At 37.8% G+C, this 14,900-nt stretch overlaps 2 pseudogenes; one reads left to right on the forward strand and one right to left on the reverse strand.

The window, feature by feature from the left end:
- Positions 1 to 9,034: 9,034 nt before the first annotated feature.
- On the reverse strand, positions 9,035 to 9,153 carry LOC148505625 (5S ribosomal RNA; annotated as a pseudogene).
- A 4,559-nt stretch (positions 9,154 to 13,712) lies between these two features.
- Positions 13,713 to 13,831, forward strand: LOC148505626 (5S ribosomal RNA; annotated as a pseudogene).
- The last annotated feature ends 1,069 nt before the right edge of the window (positions 13,832 to 14,900 follow it).

Consider the following 14,900-nt stretch of genomic DNA (forward strand, 5'->3'; position numbering starts at 1 on the left):
GCTTTCTGTATACTAACAAGTTGAATTCATTTTTGCAAAATAAAAATTAAAATGGCTATTGAATGTGGCATTTCGGTATTATTGATTTTGACAATGGATGAGCAACCCAGACATTGATTAAATTATCCTGTTTAGTCAAATCAGCTACAAATCATTTTATGATTTACAAAAAGAAAGCAGAATTAGTGCTACTTATAATATTCCAGAAAATATTGTTGAACACCCATGAGATGGCCCCTATATAGGAATAGTGACACAGGTTGAGTCTCCCATATCCAAATATTCAGAAATACGGAATATTCCAAAATACGGAATAATTTTGCATGACTGAGAAAATGCATCCTTTGATTTTTGATGGTTCAATGTACACAAACTTTGTCTAGGGCACAAATTATTAAAATTATTGTATAAAATTACCTTCAGGCTGTGTGTATAAGGTGTATATGAAACATAAATGAATTTCATTTCTGAACACAAACTTTGCTTGAGCCACAAAAGTATTGAAAATAGTGTATAAAATTACCTGCAGGCTGTGTGTAAAAGGTGTATATAACACATAAATTGCATTCTGTGTGAATATTTGGGTCCCATTCCCAAGATTTTTCATTATGGTATGCAAATATTCCAAAATACAGAATATTCCGTTATCCAAAATACCCCTGGTCCCAAACATTTTGGATATGGGAAACTCTATCTCTAATGCTAGAAAAGTCGGCCACACAAAAACATGTCTGCTTTAAAAAGAGTTTTCAACTAGTCATCAAAATTATTTTTATTAATTCATAAACATCTATTTAAATTGTGCCGCCATATTCTGTTGTGTTATTCAATTGTGAATACAGTAATAAAACAAGACTGGCTAATAAGAAACAGACTGATAGGTCTTACAATCTATACGGCAATATGAATTTTATAGCTAAGGTTAATTGCTAATTATTACCCTTTGTTGGCAGCAATGTTGGCCTGCGGTTAGAGGGTTGTTTGAGTATGGAAAAAGAACACATGTAAATTTTGTTTGAACTCTGTAGAGGTGTGGCAATTCAGTAGAATAGCTTTGGGAGGTGAACTAGTGGCTCTGGAATTTTATAAGCTTATCTGAAGAGTTCAGTTCTCAGGGAACACTTGAAGGTTTGGAGACTTGTCACTGTGCAAGGCTGTGGCTCTAGTATTTGCATGGAGCTAGAAATTTAACATTTTGTCCTTTTCATTATTTAAATTAAATTATACCTACCTTATGGTTGGTATATTATATTTATTTATTTATCTAATAACAGTTACCTATATAGCACCATCATATTTTGTTGTGCTTTTTATGGTTCTAGCCTGTTGGTCATTGATTGATCTTTAGGTGCAAAACCCAAATCTACACCTGGTAATTCAAATTCAGAGTTTGAAGCATATATTACCTTTAATCAATGGGGGAAAATAATTTTTATAGCTTTTTTTGTTGAATTCCAATATGTTTGTGAAATTTCCCTATCAGGGAAGGTTTTTGAGTGACGTAAATTATTTACGGGTGCTCCTCTTGCCTTGGCAGTGCTTTTCCACATTAGAAATGCTCACCCTGTTCTTCACTCACTGGAAAAGAGAGTCCAAGAAATTAACCTTTAATTACATATTGCACCCCATTGCTTTGTGTAATGTCACTCAATCTGTCAGAATAGTGTCCGGCATTGTGATTCTCCAAAAAGTTTGTGCAAACACTTTTGAAACTTTGCTCCGCAGATTTCTCAACTCTCCTTCAAATGTGCCGTCTCTTAACAATTCTCTGATTTGAGGGTCTACAAAAATACCTTCTTTAAACTTAGTATCACTAATCCGAGAAAACGTATTTCTCAAGTATGTGAATCCAGTTTGCGTTTATCCATTACTTTCTAATAAGTCTAAGCTTGATGTGCAAAGAGGGCAATCAGTAGGTTTTAATCCTGACAGCGGAAGCTCAGCAGGGGTGAAGATCCCGAAGCTAGAAAGGTAAGCATTAACTAACCTATTTTTACCCCCTAACCCTAACACTCCTTTAGGGGTGCCTAACCTTAACCCTCCCTTCCAAGTGCCAAACCCTAACCCCCCTCTAAGTGCCTAAACCTAACCCCCCCTTCCCAGCAGCCTAACCCTAAGTCTCCTGGGGGGTGCCTAATCCGAACCTCCGCCCGGGGGTGCCTAACCCTAACCCCCCTTCCCCTAGCCTAACCCTAACCTCCCGGGGGGTGCCTAACTCTAAGTCCCCACGGGAGCCCCTAACCCTCCCCCTCCCTCCGCGGATGTCCACGCCCGGCGCCTGGCTTACCATCGATTGGTAAGCTGGGTGTCGGGCTCCTGGCGTAGGTCTAATGACAGGCGTCAGGATTTCGACGCCTGTCATTTGTACCTTGCTGAGATTAGACAGTCGGGAAACCAGAGGTCGAGATTTCATTCGTCATCTTCCCGACTGCTTCCCCAAAGAAGGAAGGTACACTTTATCAGGGTCAACAAGTGATCAGTTCACAACATTTTTCTTGCCTGGAACAAGTGAGGTACATTTTGTCCAATCCTTCTGAATGTAGAGGTTTGTCCCTATTGTCCCACACATATAAAAACAGCAGTATTTTGCGTAACCTAGCAGGAACCTAAGCAAAAGTGCAATGACCTTTAGCTCTCCATAGATATTCCGCTTCTATTTCTGATACTGAACCTTTTCTAAAAGCAACTTCATGTTGTCATATGGCATGATTGCAGCGTGTGCAATAGGTGCAGAAGGAAATATATCTCCATCACGAAGAAGACTGCTTTCAGCTGACTTTTGAGAGGTCATTGAACAAGTGCCACTCATCCTTTTTGCCAGTATTAAAAATTCTGTAAATTCTGCTTGATATTAAAAGATTAATATGTCATTTTTTTATCCCAAGGTTATTACACTTTTAGGCTGCTTTGTTTATCAGTACGTCACAATCACCCTTGGATGATAGTAAATTGCTACACACACATTCCAATTGCAGACTGTTAAGATTTGTCTCTAATTGCTATGTACAGTATATATTCATGGGGTCGTGTGATAATGAATTACACTTGCTGACTTTCTGGCTGCCCCCTTCAGTAGAGTAGGCAAGTATAATATGAATTATAGGAGAATATGGGCATAAATTGTGATGTCTATATCATCAAACATTAATTAATTACATGTTCCAATTTTACCAATATAAATTTTAACATGTGCTGCCTGTAGTGGATGAGATATTGATATTAGCAAGTGTATATTAAACTGTTCGCCTGATTTTAGAATGTGGGCCAATGGACTTGTTGGGGGGGTGGAGGGGGTGCAAAAAAACCTAGCTATATTGCACATATATATATATATATATACATATATATATATATATATATATATATATATATATATATATATATATATAAATTAACTATATTATTAGAAATAATTTTTTTACTTTATTAAATAATTTAAAAAAAATAAAATTTCTGAGCGGTTTTGTGGTAAATAACTCATCTGTACCATTGGTTAAAATGCCCATGGCAAACAAGTTGAAGAAAGTTGGAGAAAGTGGTCACTGCTGTGATAGCTTTGTTGAGTCAATATATAGTCTATATAGTGCCAAATATTTGGTATGTTTACTGGAGGGACTTTCCAGCATGTACTGCTATAAGGTATTGTGTTTAGGCCCTTCTAAAAATACAGCAGTGTTGTATTTGTTCAATGTGTCACTTTGGTTTGCAAACCCATGTAGGTGTATTTTTTCATTATTCAGTGCTGTTATTTTGCTAAGATGCAATTATAGGACCACAAGCAGATGACACCATGCTACAAATGTCCCAGCTATGTCTGTAGAAAACTATCGTTATATATTTATAGTAGTTAAAGTCAAGTGTCTTATTCCACAAACATGTCTGTGTGTGCAATGGATATTTTGCTTTACTGATTGTATTTCAGGAAGAATGGGACAGATATTCCGAGAATAGGTAACATTTCTCTGTGCTGGTGCAGTATCTTTCCTTCTGATGAATTTTGATACCTTAATTATAGATGAGCGGTTCGGTTATGTTGAATCTGTAAAATGGCATCTTATTTGCTATTCAGTTGTCATGTGTTTTGGATAGCCAATAAGATAAATCCAAATTTGCGCTAATTTGGCACAATAAATCTTGAAAACTTGAACATGCAGCACTCAAGATCAATCCCAAATGTGGAGTGCACGGCACATAGGAAATTACCAAGTTCACTAAAAATGCCAGCACATCACTAAGGGCAAGATGTGCTAATGGGAAAATATGTTCAAAACTCCAAAAACAAGGTTTGACTGCATTTTACATATGTACAAAGCTCCAGAAAGCAAAACTTTCCGGAGCTTGTCCCCAACGGGATGAGGTTGAGATGCCGGCGGACGGGATCCAGCCGTTGAAATACCGACGCCGGAAACCCGCTGCCCGGCAAAATGCCGACACCGATATCCCAAAGGGGATCAGGGTACTGGCATCGGCATTCCTAACTGCCGGACTGCCGAATGTCCAAGGCCGGGTAAGTATGAGCTGCTTTCCGGGAAGGGGGTTTTAGGTTTAGGCAGCCACGGGTGAAAATTAGGGTTATGCATCCTCCCCAGGAGTGTTAGGGTTAGGGTTCGGGGAGGGGGGGGTTAGGGATAGGCACCACTGGGGGAGGATAAGGTTAGGCACCCCCCAGGGAGACTCAGGTTTAGGATGCAGGGAGGGGGTTAGGTTCAGACACCATCGGGGGGGGAGGTTAGGGTTAGGCACCACAAAGGGAGGTTTTTATATGGGACTTAACTGTCCATGTCGCGATCCTGAATTGTCGGGCTTCCGTTGTCAGCTCTTCAGCCACCGGTATTTCATAAACATTCCATATCCAATACACACCACCATCTATAGATGGTGTCACCTAATAGAAGATTATGGGCTTTTCCGCATAGTTCCCTGAGAGGGATTCAATAGGGTCAATAGTATATTCAATATAATGGCAGACGGGTCATAAAACCAGAAGTCCTCTGATCACAAAGGACAGCTCTTTTTGGAATTGTACATGCATATGGGCATATTAACACCAGTATGCATGTCGTAAGTGGGGGGATAGATCGCATAAAGGGCCTGATTCAGAGCCGCTCGCAACCCACATCGCTCGCAAGCGGCTCAATGTTTCCCCCCTGCGCATGCGCTGTGCCCGGTGTGCGCATGCGCGAGCCCTGCCGAGCGACTGACCTTCAGTCGCTGCGGGGCTCGCTACAGGACGGGGCGGCTATCGATGGTGAGTGACAGCTCGCCCCGTTTTGTAGGGGAGGAGTGGGGGTGGCTGCACAAATGCAGGTGTTCCCTTAGGAACGCCTGGCGTTTGTGGGAGGCCCTACTGACATCATTACTGATGTCAGTAGTGGACTTCCTGCTCTATTAGAGCAGGAAGTCCACTTGGCCTTGCGGTAGCCGATACCCTACCACAGGGTCTCGTCGCAAGGCCGATGGTCGCGATAATCGTGTCAGCCTCCTGGCTGCTCACACAAGCTGTGGGAGGTCTCCCACAGCTTAGCGAGCGGCCAGAGAAAAAAAAAAAATACACCCATCAGACCCTGCGAGCTGCCTCCGGGAGCGAGCGGGTCTGAATCAGGGCCAAAATGCGATGCTTGCTGTGATAACCCCACTTGGGGTTCTGTATCGGTAAGTCAGTTATGTCAGCTTGCTGCAGTGTGCAATAACTGTTTCCTTACCACCTCTGGTTCTTATCTCGGCTGGATTTCCTCTAGGTTATTCAAAGCAGATGTCCACAATAAGTTAAATAAGAGGTGAATTTATTCACACATTACCATTTCGTAAAAGAATGAACTAGAGCAAAACAGGGTTACATTAACAATGCACGTTACAGTAAATGCATACAAGTATATGACAACAGTAAACGGACTCTGGTCCTGCGGTAACTTTATTTAACCGGAACACTTCGTTCTTGTGCTATGAATGAAAGAGTGAGTGCTATATTTACACTCTACACAACTTTGCCACACTCTCAATGCAATAGTACTATTAACCAATTATGAATATCAGTATTTGAACCAAAAGTCTGTCTATATAATGCCCCATGTGCAGTGCCCAATATACAGTGCCCCAAATAGTAGTGCCTTTTACACATAAAAACGCACACACAGACAAAATTATGCTTATCGAAATCCCTGCTCCTGCGCCTTCCGCTGTCCACTGCTCCCATCCTACTTGGCACTATGGGAGAGACATCATGACATCTCTCCGTTCACCCAGTGCTGGAGCCAGAAGGTGGAGCTCTGTCTGACTCTCATTGGCTGCTAAAACTAACACACCACCACCAGGTAGCATGGCGGTGGTGTGTTTGTTTTATTGTGTAGTGCTCGAGGTCCTAATATGCTATTGGTCATGGTCCCCCAGCCACAGACCACCCCAGGGCTCCTCTGCCCCTCAACTCAAGCTTCCAATAAGTGCAGGGAATATTTCCCAGACAAAGTGTGAGTGGCCTGCCAGGGATCTGGAGGGCAGAGTCACTGAAAGTTCACCCTAAAGATGCCATAACGTACCTTCCAACTGTCTTGCTATACCCCGGATAGAGTGACTTCTAGGTTTAACACCCAGAAGTCCCTCTGGAGTCCTTTTGCACATGCATAGAAGGACAGTCGCACCATGGGGGGAGCTGGGAGTGATCTGATTGGATCCATCTCAAAGGGCATACTGATAAGAAGCCCATAAGCTGGGACGACGCACGGGAATGTGCTTAGTACATATGGGAAAGCGGTAAAACCCCTGAAAATGCCATTTTCAGGGGTTTTACTGCATTTTTCTCTTTAGTACATCCCATTCCATGACTTGTATTATTGACAGTCATGAAGAGCACGGCCTGGGGTAGTCTGACAGTCTCCAAGGAACACGCTGTCTGGCTGACACAGGTATAATGCACAAAATACATGGGTAAATGTCTCCCTTGATGCTGTGAACACCAGCTGAGTCTCTCCTTTAAATGGTCAGACAGAAGCTTGTTAATAAAACCTATATAAATAGTTCTGGGCACTAGTTATTTTTAGTTCAGTTGAATTAATTATATTATTTAAAATTTGGGTACTTTGGCAGCTGTAAAATTGGGGTCTCTGCTTGCCACACATGAGCAATAGCAGACAGAGGATGATAGACTGCAACTCATATTGCTACACTTTTTCTTTTGTGAAATAAATTATATATATGTATATATACTGTATGTATATATATATATATATATATATATATATATATGGTGTACACAGGGGTTGAAACGTGAGCGACAAAAGTGCTTAGTACACACTATTTAAATAATTCAATAAATACATGAAAACACTTAATAATTAATATATAGTGTTCTTTTGTTAAATCAGTCATGAACACAAGTTCATAAATAAGTGCAAGTTTAGGTGCATAAAGTGCTGAGTGAATACATACGTAAATAATTATAAGCTGGCCTTCAACCATTAATAAATAATTAAGATACAAGTGAATGAATATGTGCTTAAAAAGTTACTTACTAATTAAATAATAAACCCAAGGAATTGCCTTAACTAAAATAAAGGGTAATACATGATTGATAAAAAATATATATATAATTTAATTCATAGACATGACACCTAAAGTAATAAAAAACATAAACAAAGTACATAAAAATATATAACAAGATAATAATGGTTCTAGAGATAAAAAATGAGGAGAGAACTGCAATATGCTTATCTTTAGGTAAAAAAGATTGAAGAGTTCATGGAGATAAATTGTAGTCAGCTTCCCAACGAGTTTCGTCAACCTGTGACTTCATGAAGGGGATGCTTCGCTGCTAATTCCCTCCGGCTTATAAACCCCACTAATAGGGACAATTGGCACTTATTATGACCTCACTTCCTGTAAGTGATTCGATCATTATTGTTACTTGTATATTAGAATGAATACATATGGTCTATAATCACATTATATCCATCAGTCCTAAAAAAATTTTGTTTTATAGTTTTGTAATTGGCAAATACAATAATTAAACTAAGTTGAGTAGCGATATCAACTGACTAATATCATTTCTGCCCTGGATCTGAGTCTGAAAGTCCGGCCACTTCCGCCCTGACATTCATTCCGGTAGCCGCGTCCTCATCATAGCACGACACGTCCAGTCGCGCTGATAATACTGTAGAAGTATGTTCGCCCATTCTCAGTGTTGGCATTTCCACTCCTGGTTTCCAGTGCTTCTGCCCGTCCTTCTACTCCCAAGCATGCGTGGTGCCTCCTGGTGGTGGCCATCTTTATGGATCCTATTAAAACGGATATACTATCTTGTAATGGTGGCCATCTTTATGGATCCTTATTAACAGAGTTTGTCCAGCATTCGGTTTCCATATTTGAATCTCCGGGTCTCATATAGCAACCAGTGCAACTCCGGGCATTGCAAGCAACTATCCTAATAAAGGAAAGACCCATATTGTCTTTCAACTATATAGACACATAGGCAGCTTATAAATTTATATAGCTAATCAATGAAACAATGTTATCATACACATGTATTGCTAAATATGTATATGTACATATGTATAAACATATACATCAGGATAATCCACAGTTATAAGGCTGATTATTCCAAAAGGATATTTTCAACATATTCCATTAAAAGAAGGGAGGTACTAACTGATCAAAGAATAAATCAAAAAAATTAAAAATTAATCAAAAAATTCCACGCAGTTTCATAAAAAGGCATAGTGATCAAAGCAGATGTCCTAAATCATAGTATTTAAAACACACAAAAACCCAATGATATATTATATATATAAAAAGCTGTATAAAAATATATATAAACAAATACAATTATTTTAAGAGTAGTATAAAAATCAGGAGATTATCATTCTTCCACTCCAAAAAGTATCCAAGCATGTATGAAATGTGGCCATTCTCGGTCCTTCAATTTAATCAAAGTCTTGGTTCTATAACCGTTTTCCTTATTCTTGGAACCACGCTCTTCCTTCATATCTTCATTCCAATTTTACCATGGGATTCAAAGGAATATGCTTAACTGTGCATTTGCTTATAACTACAGTACCCGGTATTCCCTGGAGGTCTCCCATCCAAGTACTAACCGGGCCCATTTGGACTTAACTTCCAAGAGCAGACGAGATTGGGTGTTTGGAAAATGGTTTGACTGAAGGAAAGTAGCTTCTACAGTAGCATGTCCCATATCCCATGGACACTAAGTCGGAGTCAACAATCTTTTTATATAAAAGGTGCAATTTCATAGTTGTCGTTGAATCCGAGTGGCGCCAATGTTCTCAATTCAAAAATCCAATACATCTCCCTTTAGATAACTTTTTTGCCAAGTCTCCTCCTCTCTCTCCCAAGAGCACCTGTTCAATAGGTTTAAATCTGAGGTCCTCTGGGTTAGAATTATGGTGAAGTAGGAAATGTTTCGACACGGCATGACCCTCCAGTTTATTCCGGATATTCCTTATATGTTCTTGAATACGTAGTTTAAGAGTTCTCTGATCTTTCCTTTTGGTTGGTGTTCCTTGCTGCTTCCATCAAAAGTTCTTTTGGATAGTCCTTCTCAATGAACCTGTCTGCATACAACCTTATTTGTTCTTCCACTGTAACTGGGTCGCTACAGTTTCGCTTCTAGATCCTAGAGAACTGAGAATGGGGTATATTGTCTTTCCATTTCTTTAGATGTCCGCTATTATAATGGAGATAACTGTTTGTGTCGACTTTCTTTATAAAGTTCCTAGTCACAATTCTGTTTTCTTCGTGCATAAGTATTAGGTCAAGAAATTCAATAGACTGTTCACTGATGTTAAATGTGAACTTCAAATTCATATTGTTCTTCATAATATGAGTGAAGAACATCTCAAATGACTCCTTGTTCCATTCCACACAATTAAAATGTCTTCAATATATCTTTTAAATAAAATAATCTGTTCTTTAAAAGGGTTATTGTTATAAATATGATCTCTTTCCCAGCAGCCCATAAATAAATTGGTGAAACTGGGCGCAAATGTTGTCCCCATCGCTGTGCCACATATCTGCCGATAAAACTGCTCTGAAAATTTAAAATAGTTATGGTTTAAAATAAACTTCATAAGATCACAGATAAAATTTCTATGTTCATTATTAATTGTTGCATCAGCCTCCAAAAATTCTTTACATGCATTTATCCCTTTTTCATTCTCAATACATGTGTATAATGCCTGGACGTCTATGGTTGCCCATAAGTAAAAGCTCTTCCACCTTAGGGATTCTATAATTTGAAGATCGCTTGTAGTGTCTTTTAAGTATGACTCCAGTTCCTTTACATACTTTGATAGAAAAATGTCCACGTATTCCTATAAATGTGATGTAAGGGAATCTATTCCCGTTATAATGGGTCTTCTATTAGCAATTTGTGAATCTTCGGAAGGAAATAGAAGATGGGGGTAGTGGGACTAGTCTGGAAAAGGTATTGGAATTCATCTTTCTTTAATATTTTGTTATGCAGTCCATATACCAGGGGCATCCTTAGTTCATCTATATAATCATCCAAGGGGTCCTTACTCAATTTGATATATGACACTTCATCATCTAAGAGTCTATTGGCTTCTTTGATATAATAAGTCCTGTCCATGATCACTAATCCCCCCCTTTATCTGCGTGTTTAATAATTATATCAGTATTCTTTTGTAGATTCTTCAATCCTTCCTTCTCTCTATTCATTAAATTATGTTTAACTGCTGGTTGTACCTCATTTTCACAAAGATCTTTCTTAACAAGTTCATAGAACATACTCAGGTGATTACCTTTGGATTCTAATGGGTAATACTTTGATTTGCATTTGAGTCCAGATTTGGATTCCCTTTCATTGTAGTTCATCACTATTTCATTGTCCTTCTTGATAAAATGTATTTTTAGTGTGCCATTTCTAACAAATTTATTCAAGTCAATAAATGTCTGGAACTTGTTCATACTATTCGTTGGAGCAAAATTGAAGCCTTTACTAAGTAGTGTTATTTCCGGTTTAGTAAGGACATGTTTAGATAAATTAAAAATCCCTTTTTCTTCCGGTCTTATTGTACTTTTGTGGCTTCTCCCTCCTACCGCTCCCGTTTTCCTCTTCGTCTCTTAGGTTCCTTTTGAGATAGGATGCTAATCTTGTCGTCTCTTTGAAGAATGTTCTCTTTAGATTTTGCATAGTGAATTCTATGTTCGGAGATAAAAAATTCTCAGTGTCACTTCCAGAGTCCATGCGTTGTAGTGTTGAAAATCTATTCCTAAGCTTGATCTCCCCATGGTGGGGGGTGTGGATGTCACTGTTCCTACGCCTAATATTCACAGGTCTCCTGTATGGTAGATTTCCACGGTTTCTTTCATCATACTTGTAATTCGACTGATGTTTCACTAAATTGGTTTTAGTAAACCTACTCCAATTCTTGATTTTGTTATTTTCATAGTTGTTCTTGTTCCTAAGAAATTAAGTTTCTTTTCCTCTCATGACATCTTATTCAATTCTTTCTAATTTTCTAGTTAGCACCTTCCCATTAACTTTATATTCCTCCTTATCTTTAAATGTTTCCATCTTTTCTTCTTTGTTATGAATATCTGTTTCTAGTTTAGACATGATGGCTTTCTTCTCCTTTATGATGAGGTTCATTAAATTCATGGAACTTGAATGTAAAATATTGTCCCATTCTTTAATAAATTCAGGATTATCAGTTCCAAATGTGGGGGTTTTAAAAGTCTCAGTCCTCTTGGCACTCTGTTAACAGAAATATAGTGCTCAAGCCCTTTAATGTCTGACCATGCCTTTATTTCCTTCGTGATTAGTCTCTCAATCTCCCAAAACATATTATCAATGTTTTCTGTTGGAGTTGGATCTTGTAACACATTGTTGTTTTCATAAAAAATTTTTTGACATAAATTACTCCTTTTACTCAGGCGATCTAAATTTTTAAACATTATAATAAGGGATGTTTTTACTCTATCGTCAGCTAGGTACAAAAAAAGCCCAGTAGGTAAGTTTGATATTGTAGATGTCCCCAGTGCCAACAGGAGAAAAATTAACACCCTTGTAACCCTTCCAGGTATGTGTAATAATATTTATAGTAGATCTCACATGTATTGCACTCCTCAATTATAATAAGTGTCAGCTCTTATCAACAAAAAGAATGGTGGTGGCTAACCACCATAAGTGAAAATTAGAATAGTGTACACAGGGGTTGAAACATGAGCGACAAAAGTGCTTAGTACACACTATTTAAATAATTCAATAAATACATGAAAACACTTAATAATTCATATATAGTGTTTTTTTGTTAAATCAGTCATGAACACAAGCTCATAAATAAGTGCAGGTTTAGGTGCATAAAGTGCTGAGTGAATACATACGTAAATAATTATAAGCTGGCCTTCAACCATTAATAAATAATTAAAATACAAGTGAATGAATATGTGCTTAAAAAGTTACTTACTAATTAAATAATAAACCCAAGGAATTGCCTTAACTAAAATAAAGGGTAATACATGGTTGATAAATATATATATATATATATATATATATATATAATTTAAGTCATAGACATGACACCTAAAGTAATAAAAATCATAAACAAAGTACATAAAAATATATAACAAGATAATAGAGATAAAAACTGAGGAGAGAACTGCAATATGCTTATCTTTAGGTAAAAAAGATTGAAGAGTTCATGGAGATAAATTGTAGTCAGATTCCCAACATGTTTCATCAACCTGTGACTTCATCAAGGGGATACCTCGCTGTTAATGCCCTCCGGCTTATAAACCCCACTAATAGGGACAATTGGCACTTATTATGACCTCACTTCCTGTAAGTGATTTGATCATTATTGTTACTTGCATATTAGAATGAATACATATAATCACATTATGTCCATCAGTCCTAAAAAAATGTCGTTTGATAGTTTTGTAATAGCGGACATCTAAAGAAATGCAAAGACAATATACCTCAGTTCCCTAGGATCAAGTGAAACTGTAGCGACCCAGTTACAGTGGAAGAACAAATAAGGTTGTATGCAGACAGGTTCATTGAGAAGGACTATCCAAAAGAACTTTTGATGGAAGCAGCAAGGAAGACCAACCAAATGGAAAGATCAGAGTTACTGACTTATAAGGAGAGAAATACACAAGATAATAAATTCAACCCCTTTGTTACCACGTATAATGATCAGGAAAAGATAATCAAGAATACTCTGAATAAACACTGGCACATCTTATTGATGGACCCAATCATTAAAGATTTTCTTCCTCCTCAACCCCCGGTGGTCTTTAGGAAGGCCAGGAGCATTAAGGACTCATTAGCCCCAAGTATGATACGGGATATTACATCGAATAACAATAATATGCTACTGAAATGTACAGGTAGTTATAAATGCGAGAGGTGCAATATATGTAAATATCTTCATCCACAAAGAAGATCCTTTATGAATGCAGATAATTCTAAAGAATACATAATAAACAACATATGAACTGTAATTCTACCTCTATTATTTATCTTCTGGAGTGTACTTGTGGCATAAAATATATTGGAAAGACGAAAAGAACTCTTAAACTATGTATCTAAACGGGAGATGTATTGGATTTTTGAATTGAGAACATTGGCGTCACTCGGATTCAACGACAACTATGAAATTGCACCTTTTATATAAAAAGATTGTTGACACCGACTTAGTGTCCATGGGATATGGGACATGCTACTGTAGAAGCTACTTTCCTACAGTCAAACCATTTTCCAAACACCCAATCTCATCTGCTCTTGGAAGTTAAGTCCAAATGGGCCCGGTTAGTACTTGGATGGGAGACCTCCAGGGAATACCGGGTACTGTAGTTATAAGCAAATGCACAGTTAAGCATATTCCCTTGAATCCCATGGTAAAATTGGAATGAAGATATGAAGGAAGAGCGTGGTTCAAAGAATAAGGAAAACAGTTATAGAACCAAGACTTTCATTAAATTGAAGGACCGAGAATGGTCACATTTCATACATGCTTGGATACTTTTTGGAGTGGAAGAATGATAATCTCCTGATTTTTATACTGCTCTTAGAATAATTTTATATATTTATATATATTCTTATACAGTTTTTTTATATATATAATATATCATTGGGTTTTTGTGTGTTTTAAATATTATGATTTAGGACATCTGCTTTGATCACTATGCCTTTTTATGAAACTGCGTGGAATTTTTTGATTAATTTTTACATTTTTTGATTTATTCTTTGATCAGTTAGTACCTCCCTTCTTTTAATGGAATATGTTGAAAATATCCTTTTGGAATAATCAGCCTTATAACTGTGGATTATCCTGATGTATATGTTTATGCATATGTACATATACATATTTAGCAATACATGTGTATGATAACATTGTTTCATTGATTAGCTATATAAATTTATAAGCTGCCTATGTGTCTATATAGTTGAAAGACAATATGGGTCTTTCCTTTATTAGGATAGTTGCTTATTAATATCCTAATCCTCTCTTTTTCTTTTAGAGTTGGATTTTATTGAACATTCATTCTTTAATTGCAATGCCCGGAGTTGCTATATGAGACCCGGAGATTTAAATATGGCAACCGAATGCTGGACAAACTCTATTAATAAGAATCCAAAAAGATGGCCACCGTTACAAGATAGTATATCCGTTTTAATAGGATCCATAAAGATGGCCGCCGCCAGGAGGCACCACGCATGCGCAGGAGTAGAAGGACGGCCGAAGCACTGGAGACCAGGAGTGGAAATGCCAACACTGAGAACGGGCACGCATACTTCTACAGTATTATCAGTGCGACTGGACGTGTCGCGCTATGATGAGAACGCGGCTACCGGAATGAATGTCAGGGCAGAAGTTGATATCACTACTCAATTTAGTTTAATTATTGTATTTGCCAATTACAAA

The sequence above is a fragment of the Taudactylus pleione genome, unplaced genomic scaffold (assembly GCF_031769625.1).
Source record: "Taudactylus pleione unplaced genomic scaffold, aTauple2 ptg000446l, whole genome shotgun sequence".
Lineage (NCBI taxonomy): Eukaryota > Metazoa > Chordata > Amphibia > Anura > Myobatrachidae > Taudactylus > Taudactylus pleione.